Here is a 16,099-nt window from a genome sequence, read left to right as displayed (position 1 = left end):
TAACAGAATTTTCACCTTTTAGTAGAGAGAAAAAAAAGACAATAAATGGTTAGAAGGCATGATTAATAACTCAAATGCATATGCAACAAATATTTATTTCAGTGTTAACACCTAGAAAGGACACGAAGCAAATGCACTTGAGCATAACTTGATTAACTAGCTTCTTAAGAACTGAAAAAAAAAAGTAAGCTTTTATAGGCTTTGGAGTGACTTTCTGGCAAAAAAGATAAGAAGGTGGGTTTTAATGAAGGTAATCCTCTAAGAAACTGCTCCTTAGCAGTTAAAATTATAGAAAAGCAAGCTAAACTTGAAATAAGCCCTATTAATCCTATATTGCCCATTGTCTTCGTTTAATAGATTCTTTGAATCTGCATTAAATTGTGTCATGTTTATCTGAAAAGATGCTATTCTTTCATGTTCTTCTATTCCACTTCTTATCCAACTAATGATTACTTTCCTATTTATTTGATGTGAGTTAAGTCACTGATGGAGTTATTGGCTATTATTGGGGTTCTTGCCCTAAGATAATAAATTTGTAATGAATATTCATATGTTTTTAAACTGGTGACTATCAGATTTGCTCGGCTACCAGCATTACATGTGTTGCTTGTTAGAATATGCATGTCTGGGTCTGTGCCTGTGCCTGTGGAATTTGGTCTCATAGACCTGGGAGAAGCCAGGGACAGCTTTTTTTTTTTTTAATATAGCTACAATAGTGATTTTATTATTATAATCATGAACAGGATTGAGATTTCTACAGTATTGATTTTTTAAAATGTATTTAAAAGACACTCAGGCAATTTTCAAGAATAAAGTGAGCAGGGAGGGGAGAAGTGGAGGTGTGGTGGGAGAGAGATGTTTCTACTTCCATTTGTGTCTACAGGAAGAAAATGAGAGCCACTGCCCATTGCCTGGCTTCTTATGAGCCTGGAAAGGGGAGTTGTTTCATAATCCAAACCTTAAGTAATAGATGAGAAGGCATATATTCTGGGGAAGAACACACTAGATGGATAGTTAGGCAGATATTGTCTCATAAGGAGGGGGTGGCAGTATGTGGCTTCCAGTTCAGGAGTCTAAGCAAGCTAATTGCCTGTCCCATTTCATTATTCTCTCTGAGATTTCCAATCCTTACTCTTAAGGGTTGATAAAAATATATAGATACGTCTCATCTTCTGTTGCTACTTCCTGCTGACTAGGGATGTAGGTCTTGCACATCCTGGGTTTAGAAATCTCTCTCTAGCTTTTCTAATGGTTCATCCCATTAACCAGTGAAATTCCAGCTGGTGCTGATGACTGTGCCTCCCATATTATCATTGCCACTCTAAGAAGTCACTTTGAAGATCTTTTGAAGTGGCATCTGAGGTCCTCAGTTGGTTCACAGGAACTGACTGACTTATCATTCATGCGCATCTGAGCATAATCCTCTCCAAAACACAGGAATTAGCATAGGAGGTGGCACAACATACACTGTGTGCTGTGATGCCAGGAATCCTTCCCACCACCTACCCCTGCCCAGGCTCTGGTTCCTGAGACTGGAGATCTTGTGGCATCTGAGATCAACTGGATTTGAAAACCCAGATTTCTTGAGAACACCAAAGACCTTCCATTGGTGGACTTTCCCCAGTATGCCATTTTCAGACCTCTAATCTAAACTGGTGGCGTGCTACAGGTGCAGTTACCTAGTACCTGTCATGTCCTGGTCCTTCCAAAGGTCATCTGTGGGCCCTTCTTCTGGGACCCCAACCTCAGGCCTCTGACCCAGTACAGTGGTATGATGCAAGTGCTGCTTGGCCTAGACATGTCAGACCCTTGGCCTAGACATGTCAGACCCTTGGCCTGCATCTCCCACACTGGTATAGTGGCATACCACAGGTGTTGGTTGCCTGCTACACTGGTATCATGCACCTAGTCTTCCATAGGCCATCATTGAAGCCCTCCCCCTTGGAGCCTGGCTTCAAGCACCTGGCTTAACATGGTGTTATGTCATGGGAGCCACCTACCTAGAAACCATGAGGTCCCTTGCTTGCTATTCCTAGAGGAACACAGTGGTACTTTGTAGGTAAAACCTGCTCAGAACCCTGCCAACCTGCTTCTGGCCTGCCATAAGCCCTCAGTGCCCTCTGTTCCCTACTGGACCCTGAACTCAGGTCCCTGCCCTAGTTTGGAGACGTGCTGTGAAAGCATCTGGCTAGAACCTGTGAGGTCCCTATCTTCCCACTCCCAGCCCAGGTGCAGCCTGTCCAGGACTCTGAAGCTCCTGATTTGTCTGCTCCCATGTTGGTAAGGTGGCACACTGCAGGTGTGCCTAGGCCTACCTAGGACCCCTCCTCCTCGTTCTGTAAGTGTTTAGTGCTGTCAGTTGTCCATGACTATTTAGAGTATCCCAAGGCTTGGGTATTTACAAAAGAAGTTGACCGGAAGTGTAGCTTAAATTATCAAACGCAGTAGCCTGGCTTTTAAAATTAGCTTCATAGGACATAGCAAGATCATCTTGTACTACATTACAACTCAGTATGAAGTTCTTTTGCCCATTGCTGCTTTCAGAGAGGATCAGGAAAGAGGTGGGTAAAACATGTCTGCCTTAAGGGACTATAGCCTTAATATGGAGAAAGCAGAGGCCATACTTAGATTTTTGCATTTGAGGAGGTTTTTGAGCTCTTCATCTGGTTCACTGGAGTAGGAAGACTTGTCTTTAGTGTGTGCCTGATTATGTTCCTTTCCTTTGCCCAATAGTCAGCAAATGAGTGATCCAACATGCAATGTGTGCCTAGGTCAGGGCACACATTTTTCACTCTGGCACCTGAGATCAAGGATGCTAAGGTGTCTAAAGCCAACAGGACATGAACATGTGGGCCACTTGCTGATGCCAAAGGCCATCATTGTGATCGAGGGTTGTATGATAAGAGCAGGGGTTCCTGGAATTTTCAGCTTATTGGTCTCCAGGACATGGAGCCCTTTCCCAGCCAGGTCATACAGAAGGGCTGGCTGATTGTCCATGCCTGCATGGCACAGGTCCTCGGCCTTCTTGTAGCTACCCTGGCCTTACTGACTTCAATTTTGGTAGTCCTTCAGTAACCTTGGCCCACATGGCATGGCTTCGGCCCTCGGCCTTCTGCCTGCTGGCCTGAACATCCACTCCAGTCTTCATGGTTCTGGCATCAGGTTCCCTCCAGGGACTCTCAGGCTCTAGATCTTCTTCTGGCTGTGACTGGTTACCACCCTGGCACACATGGCTACAGCCCTGGGTCTTCTTCCATCTGAGCAAGGGACAACCTTAACCCTCTCTCAAGGGAAAAAAAACGAACAAGAAAAAAAAAAGGAAAGGGCAAGGTAAAGAGATGGAAGATATAAATATGGTTGATTTAAAATGGATTTGGGGCCTCGTACAATGGCTCAGTGACTAAATCCTTACTGCTAGCACTAGGATCTCATATGGGACTGGCTCATGTCCTGGCTGCTTTGTTTCCCATCTAGCTGCATGCTTGTGGCCTAGGAAAGCAGTAGAGGATAGTGCAGTCTTCGGAACCTACGCTCATGAGGGAGACCTGGAAGAAGCTCCAGATTCTTGGCTTCAGATTGGTTCAGCTCCAGCCTGCAGGTGCTTGGGGAGTGAACCAACAGATGGAAGATTTTTCTCTGTCTCTCCTTCTCTCTGTAAATCTATCTTTCAAACAGAGGGCTGTCTCAATAGCCTAGTGGCTAAATCCTTGCTTGCATCTGTCAGGATCCCATATGGGTTCTGGTTCGTGTCCCAGCTGCTCCACTCCCCATCCAGCTTCCTACCTGTGGCCTGGGAAAGCAGTGGAGGATGGCCCAAGGTCTTGGGACCCTGCACCTGTGTGGGAGACCTGGAGGAATTTCCTGTCTCCTGGCTTAAGGAGACAGGTTAACTCGGCTATTACAGCTACTTGGGGAGTGAATTAGCAGATGGAGGATCTTTCTGTATCTCCTTCTCTATATATAATGGCTTTCAAATAAAAAGAAATAACTTAAAAAAAAATACCTTTCTAAAAAATATAAATCTTTAAAAAGAAGATTTCATAAAAAAGTGGATTTTTGAAAAATAATCCGTGTGTTTTAGCTTTGATTTGAATTTTTATTATCCATGCAATGCTTATGAACTGTAGAAACATTAAAAAATACGAGACAAAATATCTTTATATATGTATGCTACTGATTGTTGAAAATCCTGAAATGAAAATTTGGAGTTGAGACAGAGCAGCAGAGCGTTTGCCTTTGCAATAGAAAGTAAAATTTAATATTTTTTTCCCCAGTAAATGATGATTTTTTAAAAATATGTGACACTTCACGATTTTGCATGTTATCTTTGCAGAGGGGCCATGCTAATCTCTGTATCGCTCCAATGTTAGCATATGTGCTGCCAAAGCAAGCTCGTGAATAATTAATTTTTACCATTCACGTTGACTTTCTGTACTGAGTGGAGGCCCCTAGTGTTCCTTTCTTTCTCTCTTCAAAGGTTTTTGCTCTTTCAGTCCAGGTATTAGCATAGCTGAGTTCAACATGGTGGTCCAGTGAAGTCCATAAAGGACTTACAGGCTCTTCAGTTCTGGTGACTTCTCAAACTGATGTGACAGCATTGTATTCATTCATTCTGTTTATTCATTGAATGAATGTTTATGGAGCAGGCACTAATTTATGAGGCAGTACACAATGTGTTAGTGATACCCAGTGCCATCCCTAGGAAAACACTGTACTCTAAAACGAGTAATAAACAACTACACATAGCAACTTGTAGACTATTGTATCTGTGCTAAGAAAGGTGTATACACAGGATATGTTGGGTGCACAGACAAAGGGCATATGAACTGAAACAGGGGTCAGGAGAATGAATATAAATAAAGCATGAGATCCAGGATGTCACAATCAAGTTTGCAGCACATCCCCTTGCTGATTTTGGTTCACACTGGTTCCACATATCATTATCATTGCCTGCTGTGGAGACCAAGCACTGCGTTCTTTCTCACAGATGCATTACTTGGCATGCTTTCAAGGATCTTGCTACTTTGAAAATTTCATCTACCTGTATAGTTTCTGTTTCTCCTAAGAAGCCTTTTCACTCTTTCTCTATTTTTGGGTTCCTGTTTTTCAAGATAGAGGTCAGATTGCTTTGAGACAATCCTTCCAGCCTGTTGTCAGAAGATAATACTCCTAATTTTTAACATTATCAAGTACGTGGGATTAGAATCTCTATATTCAGGCTGTCAGCGAGAAACAATCACCAAAACTCATTTGGTGAAAGAAAGGTGAAAACACTGATCTTAAACAGGTTTTTTGGCAATCTGTAGCTCTTGGCTTTGCTTTCACCTACACCTCTGGAGGAGTTACATGCAGCAAATAGGGTTGCCACTTGTTTTCATTGTTCCTGGCTTAGCATTTTGCTTTCCTGTGACTGCTGTCAGTTACCATTACTCAGCTGTCATTGACTTTCTGGCTTCCAAAATTTGTTGCTTTCCTCTGGTTTTCTGTTCTTTTTTGTCCTTGTGTCCATGTACTTTGATAAAAATGAACCAAAACAACTCTAAAATGGTGTGGTGTCTGAAAGAGAAACAAGTTCATGTACAATGTTCTCAGTGTCCTTTGGCTTGGATATAAGGACCTCCTTTTGGTAGAACACTGTGCTAAAAACATAGTTCATAATAATAAGTCATTATTATTGTATCATTTTGCAGATTAGGGAAATGAATTCCAGAGAGGTTCAATGGCTGAGAAGCTAGTGAGTGGTAGAGCTGAGGCTAGGTGGTAACTCAAATCTGAAGATTGAATTATATAGACTTTCACATGTCCTTTAGTGGAAGATTTTTATCCCAAATTCATCCAGTTGGCATCTAGTCAAGATCTAAGACACCTGCTTCCTGTTTGGTATATCTTGTTTCAATACTGACTTTACTCTGATTCTCGTTTCCTACTAATGCAAGCCCTGAGAGGCAGGGGTGATAGCTTAAGCAGCTAAGTCTCTGCCTCTCATATGAGAGATTTCGATCAGGTGAGTTCTTGTCTCTTTAACCCTAACCAGCTGCTCTTGTAGAGGTTTGAGGAGAAAAGCAGTGAATGAAAACTCTGTATCTCTGTCTTTCAAATAACAAAGAAACGAACAAGACCAAGTCCTTTCTTCTGTATTTGTCATAGCTAAGGCTTACCCAAATACAACCTTAGGAACTCTGACAGAGTAGTCCAGTAATTGGAAGGCTGGGCAGTCAGTGTAAAGTTAGAGTCCCTGATCAGTGTGTAGCTGATTTTTGTCAGTTCTGTCAATAGTATGAATTGCGCTGTATTCTAATAAAAAATTTTGCTATAGAAGCTTGATAAAGTTTGATTTTGATGGTGTGTTTTAGCATTTTACTAATTATGAAATGCAAGCCACCTGCTTTAAGAAGGAGCCAGAGAGAATAATGTAAATGTAAATAAGGTGACTTTTATGATAAAAAGTAGATTTTAAAGCAACATGTTTTTAAAAATTAAATATTTAACAGTTGTTTTGTAAAATTAGTAAAATCCTTTCATCTCGTTAAAGAATGCACACAGGTAATTAACCTTAGAGTAAAATTGATGCCCTCATTTGACTGTATTTTACATCACTTATTGTATAATTTTATTATTAGCCAGTTTTAAGTTCGTGTTCAGTAAAGGTACTGTTGTGCAAAGGTAAATATAAGCTAGTAACAGCAACTTTATTATGTGTTTGTGATGTATTTTGTGTATATAACTGATGTTACTTTTTTAAAGTAATGAATGAAATCAAAAAGAGGAGGTACAAGGTGGGATCTACTTGAGGGTAATATTTGTAAAATAGAAGGGTAGCATGGACATAAGTATTTGGATGTCTTCTGTTTCCTTCCAGGCTTGTTAGCAGGAAGGTAGATCAGAAGTGGCATAGCCAGGACTTGAACCAGGTGGTCCAATATGGGTTGCTGGTGTCCCAAGCAGTGGCTTTAATTGCTATGCCACAATGGGTCCTCTATCTTAGTCCTTTATTATGGACTATGTGCTTGTGTATTTCACACCTTTCATGTACTGATGTTCTGACCATCAAAGGGGAAGGTATAGGAGTAGAGAGTTTGAGAGGCGTTGGAGTTTGATATGGTCAAGAATGTAGGATTCCTATAATGAGATTAAAGGCCTTATTAGAAAAGGAATGGATGGGGAAAGGAGAGAGGAAAAGGGATAGAAAACTACATTCTTTCCACCTTGCAAGTTCATAAAAAGAGATGGTAATCTGCAAGCCAGTAAAAGACCCTAAGAATAATCTGACCATGCTGCTACATTCCAGAACTGTGTGGAAATAAATTTCTGTTCTCTAAAACATCTAGCCTATAATTTTTTACTGTGACTTGTAAGTTGAATAATATACCAGGCATCTTGTGCTAGATTTTTAGGCCATAGACCCTCACTTTGTCCTTTCATTTTGCATGTTTCCTGTCTAGGAGCTAGGAGCTAGGAGCTTCATCTGGGTCTCCTAGATGGGTGGCTGGACCCAGGTACTCAGTCCATCTTCCACTGCTTCTTTTAGACCACAAGCAGGGAACTGAGTCATATGTAAAGTAGCTGGGACTCAAACCAATGCCTATGAGGGATACCATTGTCGCAGGTGGCAGTCTTGCTACACCATAATTTTGGCTCCACAATCCATATTTTAATGTGATAGTTTTATTTTCCAAGCTCCTTGAATATACAGTTTGTGTTTTATTTTTAATTTGTCATTTATTTGTTTGAGAGAGAGCTGGAAAGAAACAGATACATAAAGAGAGAGATGGGGCAGTTCAGCTGTCTATTGATCTACTCCATAGATACTGCAATGAATGGAGGACTGAAACCGGCAACTTGGCATGCAGTTCAAATCTCCCACCTGGATGATGAACATCCACCCAACTGAGCTACACTATTCCTTCCATGCTCTGTGGCAGCAGGAAGCTGGGATCAGGTTTCAGAGCCAGAACTTAAATGCAGATACTCCAGTGAGGGACATGGGCAACCGAACTAGTTTCCTAATTTTTAGGCTATGTGCTTGCCCCTGCGTTTTACTTTTGTTCTGTAATTCTCAAGATAGGATTTATTTGTTAATCAAATAGTATTTGATTTTGTTGATACTGATCTTATGAAGGTACTTAGAAATTTTGCACAAACAGGCAATTAGGAAATAGGTTTAATTTGTGTAATATTTTTTGAAATCCATGCACTTTTTTTCATAATGTGAATTTTTCATGAGAATTTCGAAGACTTCGCATATGCATGGTTATAACTTTCCTTATTTTTTTATTTTTTTTTTTTTGTGGAGCAGGTGTTTGGTGTAGCAGTTAAGATGGCATTTCAGTGTTCATATCCCATTTAAATTACCTGGGTTTCAGTCCCAACTCCACTTCCAATTCCAGATTCCTGCTAATCATATTCTTGAAGGCAGGAAGTAATGGCTCAAATATCTGGGTCCTTGCCAACCACATGGGAGACTTGGACTAAGTAATTGGGTTTTGGTTTTTGGACTGGTCTTTATGAGTAGTTGGCTGTGAACCAGCTTTAGGAGAGCTCTGTCTGTCTCTACTCTTGAAAACAAAATAAATCAAACCCCAAACTTTAGGCAACTGCCTAGGTTGCCTAACACCTTATACACTGCTGTGAGAAAAGTAGCAATATCTGGAGGGATTCTGGTCCAAATTATACCATATAATTGCTTATTCCATTTTTTTTTCTTTTTTTCAGCATTTTCCTTCCTTCCTTCCTTTCTTTCCTTTTCTTTTTCTTTTCTTTCCTTTTTCTTTTCCTTTCTTTTCTTTTTCTTTTTCTTTTCCTTTCTTTTCTTTTCTTTTCTTTTCTTTCCCCTTTCTCTTTCTTTTTTCTTTCTTTCTTTCTTTCTTTTTTTTTTTTTAAAGATAATTGGGGAAGGTAGATAGGCAACTCCAGGCCAAACATGTCACACCAGTCTCCAGGAGGGGATGGGGATGATTGCAGATTGGCCAGGGAAAGGGTCTGAGGATGTATTGGATTGGGAGCAGCTGAGGTCACATTTGGCATGGAGAGAATAACTTCTGGAGTCTTCCACAGATCAGAGCACTGCACTTACAGGTAGGTGAGGGAGCTGAGATGGAGTGGTTTAGAGTAGGGGAAACCTGAGGGCAATTCTGGGCCAGGGAGATCTGGGCTGGGCTAAATAACATCACCTGCTGCCTGCTGGTGAATGCAAAAACTGGTGTTAGGGAGCATGCAATAGCTGGGTACTGGGGACATGCCTGTGTGGACTAGGCCATAGTAGCCACCCACTAGTGTTAGAGCAGGGAGTGGGCAATGTCATTCTGGGCTGCAGTGTCCAGCAGAATGTGAGAAAACCAGATCTGGGGACAGATTCTGCAGGGGACTTGGTGGGTTCTCTTCTGTGAACTGTAGCATCCATTGATTTGTGCAGAGAGCTGAGGATACTGATTGGCCGAGCAAGGCTGACATGTCGCCAGACACGAACCAACATGACACTCAAGAGAGCCGGGGCTGAGAGGAGGCCAGGTGGGGCCAGGCAGCAGCACCTACCAACACATGAAAGTGTCTGGGCTGAGGGCAGACCATGCCAGGTAGGGCTCCTGTCCCAGCTGGTATGCATGAGATCCAGGACTAGTAAGGGAACTTTGAGACTTTCCCTACTAGGCTGCAGCTCCCACAGGGAAGCAAGAGTGGAGGTTGGGGGTGGCCAGGCCAGGCCAGGCCAGGCCAGGCTGCAGCACTTACTCATGTTTGTGTTGGCCATGTCAGTTTGGATAGCAATAGTCACTGGCACATGTGAGTTCTGTTGCTGGGAGTGGGCCTAATAGGGGAACACTCTGGCTAGGCACAGCTCCCACTGAGCACAAGAGCCAGGGCTGGGAGCAGGCTAGACCAGGTTTTCCTGCATCACCTGCTGGCATATGTATGAGCCACGGCTGGGTCAGGCTGGACGGGGTCAATTCATAGCATGTGCTGGCATGAGCAAAAGCCAGGACAGGATGTAGGCTAGGCCTGGCTGAACTGCAACACCCACCAGTTCACATGGGGGCTGAGGGTGGGCCAGGCTGAACTGGGCTACTGCACTTGCCTGCAAGAGCTTAGACTGGGGGTAGCCTGCACTGAACCAGGCTGTAACACCTTGTTGGTGAATGCTGAGACTGGGAGAAGGCCATTTCAGACTGAGCCACAGCACCTGCTGGCATATTCAAGGCCCTGGGGCTGGGAGCAGGCCTAGGAGTAGAACTTCAGAGACTCCCTTGCTGGGCTGGTACTTCTGCTAGTGAGCATGCAAGCTGGAACAGGGGCAGGGTGGTTTGGAAGTGGGCCAGGCTGAGCTAGGCTTCCATATCCCTTGACATATATGAGAGCTACAGTGAGTATAGGCAAGCAGGGATAGGTTGCAGTATTGGTTAGCAAGTGCCAGGACTGAGAGTAAGTCATGTCAGGCTGCAATGCAGTACCCCTGGCAGGCACAAGATCAAGGGCTGAGAATATGTCTGATATGAAAACTATGGGCATTCTCCTGCTAGGTATTTTTTTTAAAGATTTATTTATTTTGGGCCCGGCGCGGTGGCGCAAGTGGTTAAAGGTCCTCGCCTTGCACGCCCGGGATCCCATATGGTCGCCGGTTCTAATCCCGGCAGCCCCGCTTCCCTTCTAGCTCCCTGCCTGTGGCCCGGGAAAGCAGTCGAGGACGGCCCAAAGCTTTGGGAACCTGCACCCGCGTGGGAGACCCAGAAGAGGCTCCTGGGTTTGGATCGGCATAGTATCGGCCCATTGCGTTCACTTGGGGAGTGAATCATCGGACGGAAGATCTTCCTCTCTGTCTCTCCTCCTGTCTGTATATCCATCTTTCCAATAAAAATAAATAAATCTTTTTTTTAAAAGATTTATTTTTATTATTTTTTATTGGAAAGGCGGATATACAGAGAGGAGAGACAGAGAGGAAGATCTTCTGTCTGGTGATTCACTCCCCAAGCGGCTGCTATGGCTGGCGCATGTAAGGCGAGGACTTACTTACTTACCACTACGCTATTGTGCTGGGCCCTCTCCTGCTAAGTTTTACCTATCACTGGTTAGCACAAGAATAAGGGCTGGGAAGAGGTGAGGCTAGACAAAGTACTGGCACGTGCTGGCATATGTGAGGGCTGGGTCTGGGGGTGAATCAGGCTGAGCTAAGCTATATCACCCATGGTGTGTGTGACAGCCATAGAGATTGGGCTGGGTCAGGCTAGACTACAGCAGAGGCAGGCACGTGCAAAGCTCGAAGCTGAGGGCTGGCCTGGTGGGGGTTTTGGAGGTAGCCCGAACTAGGCCACAGGACCCATTGGTGAGTGTGAAGACTGGGTCTGTGGGGGGCTGGATGGATTGAGCGGATGGATTGAACAAACCAACTCATGTTTGTTGTGGGTCTGAGGCAGAACTGATCAGGCAGCTGTATCCACTGATATGTTTGTTGGGTGGTGCAGGTGACAGATTGAACTTGATCCTGCACTGGCTGGCACATGTTAAGAGTCAAGTCTGAGGTCACCCCAGGTTTCTTGGGGTACTCCTGAACTAGTCCACTGGACTTAGACCCTGGTCATAGAGACGATGACAGGATGTGTGATAGAATCTTGGAGTGCATGTATAGGAACTGAGCCTCCTCCGTTGCCGATGCCTGTACAGTGGATAGCATGTCCAAATGAACATAGAAGGCATGACATCCAGCTCATCTAGGCCAGTAGGAGACCTTAATGGCTTTGTGAGAGGATAGAAATCAGGACAGGTTGGATAATTCTCCTAGCATGTTTCTGGGTCTGTGGCTGTACAAAGGTGGACATTATCAACCAGCACAGTTTGGGAAGATTTTCTCAGCCTTGGATTTCTTCATCCCTGGATCAGCAAAATCAACATTTCAGAACTATTGAAACCACTTGAACAGAACCCTTAGAGTATGCTCCACATCGGGGAACTGGGATGATATTAGGTGGCCATTCCCCAAGGCAGTTTGGAGGCTGGGTGCAGCTTCTTCTCGTCTCTCTCCCCTTCCCCCAGATACAGGAAGAAGAAGAAAATTTGGAAACAACGGCTCACTCATTTCTTCCAGGTCTCTCACATGAGTGCAGGGTTGTAAGGCTTTGAGTCAGTCTTTACTGCTTTCCCAGGCCGCAAGCAGGGAGCTGGATGGGAAGTAGAGCAGATAGAATATACACCAGGGCCCATGTGGGAGGTGAGGACTTTAGCCACTAGGCTACCACACCAGGTCTCCATACCTGACTCTTTTGTCTGCTTGCCAGTACAGGGTCTGGCTCAGTCCATCACCCAAATCAGCCTACACACACACTGGTAGTTGCAATTACTGGGTCAGTTCTATTTCCAGTGCCGTCTCTCTCTCTCTTTCTTTTTTGTTGAAAATCTTTACATACTTAATTGGGGCACAAAGGTTCAAGGGCTACAGGAAAGAGGGTAAGACTATTATTTCCACATTTTTTTTTCTGTATCTGGATTACAGGGGGAGATAAAGGGAGAAGCCCCACCCAGTCTCTCACCCATCCCAGGTCCCTGATGTGGGGCATGCTCCGAGGGTCTTGCTCAAGTGGTTTTGATAGTTCAACAGATCCAGTGCCGTTTCTTACATAGACCAATGGATGCTGCGGCCCAGCCCAACGCTGCTCACCACACACTTGGCCCTAATGTACAACAGCAGCAACTTCAGCCTACTCAGAGCAACCCCCAGTAGTCCCCGCTAGGCCCAGCTGTGGTTCCCATGCTTGCCAGTATGCATAGCAGACTGGTCCAGTCTATCCTGTATCCCATTCAACTCTCGTATACCTCAATGGGTGCTGAAGCCTAGCTCAACCCAACTGATCCCGCTATCCAGCTCACATACATGCTGGCAGGTGCCACCACCTGTCTAGCCAGGCTGTGCCCATTCCTGGTTCTTATGCTCACCAATGGGAGTTGCAGCTCATCAGAGAGGTGCCCACAGTTTCCCTACTTGGCCCATTCCCTGTCCTGGATCTTGCACTCTCCAGGTAGTTCTACAGTCTATCAGTCCCAGTACTTGCCAGCTCATGCTGCAGCAAAGCCCAACCAGCTGCACTTACTCTCTTTCATGCCCCTAGCAGTAGATACATTTGTTTAGCCCAGCCTGGTTTTCTCCCTAACTCAGCTCACATGCAAGCCAGCAGGTGTTGCAGCCTTGCCTTGTCTGGTCTGCTCCCAGGTCCAGTTTTCACACTCACCAGTGGGAGCAGTGGCCCAGCAGGGGATCCCCCCCCCACAGACCCCTTCATGCTTTCACTGCCCCCCTCCTCAGGTCTCATGTGTGTGCTGGTGGTTTCTGTAACCCAATCTGGCATGGCCCATCACACCTTGGCATTTGCTGGAAGGTTCTGTAGCTTGGTTCAGCCAAGCCAGCTCCCAGTCCTGGCCAGCCTGACTGTGCCTGTCTTACACTTTTTCCTGGTTCTCAGATCTGCCAGTAGGTATTATGAACTGGCCCAGTGTGGTTTGCCCCAGACCTGAGCCACACTTATGCTTATGTAACCTGGCATGGTGTGGGCTTCTCCCAGCCTCAGTTCTTGTGCTCACCTGCAAGGACCGAGACCTGACAAAGGAATTCCCAAGCTCCAGTATTAGGTTTTCTCCCAGTGGCAGATCTTGGACACTAGTGAGGGTCCTTGGCTCAGGCTGACTTAGACCACTTTCTGTTTGGACAGGAACAGTGGCCTTGCCCATCTGGGCCACACCCAGACACAGTTCTTACGGTTGGGTGCTATAGCCCAACTGATTCACACCCAGACACAGTTGTTATGTGGTTCAGCAGATACTGTGATCTAGCCCAGTCTGCCCTACACCCACCCTGGCTCTCATGAGCACCAGTGGGTATTGGAGTCTAGCCCAGTCTGGCACATCCCAGACCTAATCTATATCCATGCCAAGGGATACTGCAGTCATGTCCAGCCCTGATCATCCCTCCATCCACACACTCTGCCCCATTCCAGCTCTCATGCTCACCAGTGGGAACCACAACCCAGCAGAGGCATCCCGTTAGTTCCCCAGCGAGGTCTGTTCCAAGCCAGAGATCTTGCATGTGCCAGTGGTTGCTCTGACAGTCCGGTTATCCTATCCCCTATCTTGGCCTTTGCCATTGGATGCTGCAGCCTGGCCTGGTCCAGCCTACTCCTACCAACATTCACTGGTGGGTGCTGCAGCCTTGCCCTGTCCAGTCTTCTCCCATCCAGTCTGCTCTCATCCTTGACTCATGCAAACTGGTAGGTGTGATAACCTAGCTTGGCATGTGCTGTACTCTAGTCTGGTTTCTGCACATGCCAATAAGCTAAGGTTGATTTGGCCCTGCTTGTAACACCCTCCTCCAGAACCAGCCCACACTTTCCAGACCCACTCCCAAACCCAGATCTCACATATGCCAGTGGATGTTAGACCCTTACCCGGCATAGTCTATTTTCTCCATTCTGGCCCTTGTATGAACTGCTAGATGTTGTGGCCTGGCTAACCCACATCCTATTCTTGGATGTGCCTGCGGGTGCTGTAGCCCCCATCACTGCCCCAGCTCTTAAGAAAACCATGGAAATTGTAATCCATAGGAGTGGGCCCATATATGTCCCACAGGATCTGCCCTCAGGCCTGGTTCTCTCATGTGCTGGTTAGTACCATGGCCCAGCCTATCATTACCCATCCCCGTTCTGACTCTCACTAGCACGTACTGTGATCTATTCCTGCCGGGCAGTCCCCAGCCCTAGCTTCAGTGTGCACCCGTGAGTGGTGGTCGGCAGTGATCCATGCTCACTAGCCCAGCTCAGCTCTACCATGGAGGCTGGTGCATTGGTTGGACCCATAGAGTTTCTCCAGCCTCTCCCTCTCCCAACCACTCTGTCTCAGCCCCCACCACTGCCTGGTTTATCTACAAGTACAGTGGCCTTATTGATGGAAGAACCTCAGAAGTTACTCCTCAGCCGCAGCATACAGGTTCTCAATGGTTCTCTTTCCCACACATTTCCTTATAGCCTTCCCTGATCAGTGCACAGACCCCATGTCTGGGAGCATATGGGCTCCCCAGCGCAGAATTCTGAAGCGCAGTCTTCCAGTAGGGTGGTGTGCTGGCCTGAAGCTCTGCCTGCTGCTAGGGTCCAAAGTTCCTGGCATGTGGACTGGCCTGAGACATATGCTTCTGTATATTCAAGTTCCGTGCCCATTTAAAGTTCCCCATACCTGGTCCACCAGCACACCAGGCCAGTGTGCTAACCCCTCCCCTCTCCTCTCCTCACATTGTCCAGGACCAAGCATGTGGGGCAATCCCCAGGCATGTCCCGCCTGCCTAGAAGTGAGCCCCCACATTGCCATACACCCCCACAGGTGCTATCTTCCAGGTCCCCTACAAGCTTGACAAACACAAAGGCACATGGCAGTGCGCTGCCACAAAGTGCCCTACTTTTTTACTGCTTTATTCTTTGAACTTTTCGCTCTTACTGTTCTTTCAGTAAAATATTTCAAGTTCCATTAATGGTTACATTCTTTGGTATGTATGTATTTAATTCATTTGTGTGTACTCTGAGGCTTTGGTGAAGACTTCTCGGGAGCTTTGTTAAAAAAAAAAGTGATTTCTTGATACGACCTTAATATTGGGTCTTAGTACCCAAAGATAGGATACTGGGATGCATGTCTTTTTAACTGTTGGCCTTGAACTATACTTAGTAACAGTAACTTATATTAATTCTACATATAAGGAGTGCTCCTCATTGCTGTTATGCTTTTCTCATCTGCTGTCTTGACTCTTATTTCAATAACAGTGCCATGTTACTGCTCAGTGGTCTGGTTTTTCTTGTTTTCAGTGAAAACTTTATATATATATATGTGTGTGTGTGTGTCTGTATTTGCTTCCATCATGTTGAAATTATGCTTAAAGTGGAAATATACCTGTTTTTTCATCCTGCGAGTGATATTACTCACTGTCAGTGGTTTCTTCTGATGCTAATAATGCTTTTTTCCCTTGTTTTATTTGAGTGCCTGACATGTTTGCAGGCTTCCAATATTAATAAATAAGAACAGTTTATTCTTTACCAGGCCCTGTTCTTTTCCCAACAGAATTGTAATTTTTTTGAGCCAAGATAGA

At 45.2% G+C, this 16,099-nt stretch overlaps 1 pseudogene; it reads right to left on the bottom strand.

The window, feature by feature from the left end:
* Window positions 1-4,290: 4,290 nt before the first annotated feature.
* On the bottom strand, window positions 4,291-4,390 carry LOC121168894 (annotated as a pseudogene).
* Between the last annotated feature and the right edge of the window lie 11,709 nt (window positions 4,391-16,099).

This window comes from Ochotona curzoniae, unplaced genomic scaffold (genome assembly GCF_017591425.1).
Source record: "Ochotona curzoniae isolate NIBS_2020 unplaced genomic scaffold, NIBS_Ocur_1.0 scaffold_1037, whole genome shotgun sequence".
Lineage (NCBI taxonomy): Eukaryota > Metazoa > Chordata > Mammalia > Lagomorpha > Ochotonidae > Ochotona > Ochotona curzoniae.
This window is presented reverse-complemented; position numbering and strand designations above follow the sequence as displayed.